We start from the raw sequence: 1,630 nt of genomic DNA on the forward strand, positions 1-1,630 counted from the left end.
GGAAGATCTTTCTTTTCTCCATCTTTTCCAGGAAGATCTTCCTTTTCTCCTTCTTTTCCAGGAAGATCTTTCTTTTCTCCATCTTTTCCAGGAAGATCTTCCTTTTTGCCTTCTCTTCCAGGAAGATCTTCCTTTTCTCCTTCTCTTCCAAGAAAATCTTTTGATGCTCCTTCTCTTCCAAGATTAACTTTCTTTTCTCCTTCTTTTCCAAGATGAAATTCCTTTTCTCCTTCTTTTCCAAGATGACCTTTCTTTTCTCCTTCTTTTCCAAGATGAACTTTCTTTTCTCCTTCTCTTCCAAGGGAATCTTTTGATGCTTCTCTTCCAAGATGAACTTCCCTTGCTCCTTCTCTTCCAAAATGAACTTTCTTTTCTCCTCCTTTTCCAAGGGAACTTTTTGATGCTCCTTCTCTTCCGAGATGAACTTTCTTTCCTCCTTCTTTTCCAAGAGAATCTTTTGATACTCCTTCTCTTCCAAGATGAACTTTCTTTTCTCCTTCTTTTCCAAGGGAACCTTTTGATGCTCCTTCTCTTCCAAGATGAACTTTCTTTTCTCCTTCTCTTCCAAGAGGATCTTTTGCTTCTCCATCTCCTCCTGCCCTGCCCCTCTGAGTGGTTGTTTCCTCTCCGTGGCTCTGCTTTGACCCTTGGCCCTTGGGGGTGGGTTTGCCCTTGGCTTGGTCAGTCCCAGGCTGCTTTTTTCCAGCAGCAGCAGCCCCTGGGATCGCTGGCAGCTTCCTGGAAGGACACAACAGGCTGGGAGGGGTCTGGGGCCACATCCTGCCCACAGGAACCCCACTGAGCTGGGCCCCTGGGCTGGCACAGGCTGTCCCCATGGGGCTGCACAGGAGCCAGACTGTGCCATGGGGGGGTCCAGCAGGTCCCTCAGGGGGTTGGTGCTGGGGAAGGGGCTCTGGCTGCAGCCCTGAGCCTCCAGTCTCACCTGACCCCAGAGCTGTCCTTCATCTCCTCACCCCCCTCGTGCCAGGGCTGCTTGTCTGCCTTAGTGGTGGAGCCAGCGGGCATGGCCAGGCCAGGGAACCTCCCTGGAACCGGGAAGGAGAGACCTTTGTCAGAAGAGCACAGCTGGGATGTCTCCAGAGGCCTGGCACCCTCCCCAGTGCCAGCACTCCCTAGGCCCCTCTGGTTTGGGGCAGGGGAGCTGGGTGATGCCCCTGAGGCGACAGAGCCTCTCTCAAAAGCAGAGGGAACTTCCCAGAGCCTTTGGATCCCCACCCTCCTGCTGCACCCAGGGATGTGCCTCTCGGGCACCTCCCTCCCCAGAGCTCAGCTCCTGCAGAGCCAACCTGAGGAGAAGAGGCTGTGCTGAGCTGGCACCATCTTTGGCACGAGTCAGACCCTCATGACACTCATCCCTGGGGATTGTCCCATCAGATCCCAGAAGCCAGCTGCCCTGGCTATGGAAACGAGGTGGGGGCTGCTTTACCTTCCGTGCCTCGCCCGACAGGTGGCAAACTCTCTGTTTGCTTCCCCTTGTCCCCACCAGGGACGTCTCTCCAGGCCCTGAGATGGTCCCTGAGCAGTGACAGGGGCAGACCCACTGGTTCAAACCTGGAGGCAAAGAGGAGGCACCAGAATGAGCCACAGCACCACCAGCCCCTGTCACAGG

General features: G+C 54.5%; 1 long non-coding RNA gene across 1 annotated transcript; it reads right to left on the minus strand.

Annotated features, from left to right (window-relative positions):
• Positions 1–407: 407 nt before the first annotated feature.
• Positions 408–1,559, minus strand: LOC115307961. The gene is made up of 3 exons (XR_003916307.1): positions 1,448–1,559; positions 944–1,046; positions 408–738 (listed from the first exon to the last, which is right to left on the minus strand). It is a non-coding gene; the product is annotated as an uncharacterized LOC115307961 (long non-coding RNA).
• Positions 1,560–1,630: the final 71 nt, after the last annotated feature.

This window comes from Manacus vitellinus, unplaced genomic scaffold (assembly GCF_001715985.3).
Source record: "Manacus vitellinus isolate BGI_N305 unplaced genomic scaffold, ASM171598v3 scaffold_74_pilon, whole genome shotgun sequence".
In the NCBI taxonomy this organism is placed as follows: Eukaryota; Metazoa; Chordata; class Aves; order Passeriformes; family Pipridae; genus Manacus; species Manacus vitellinus.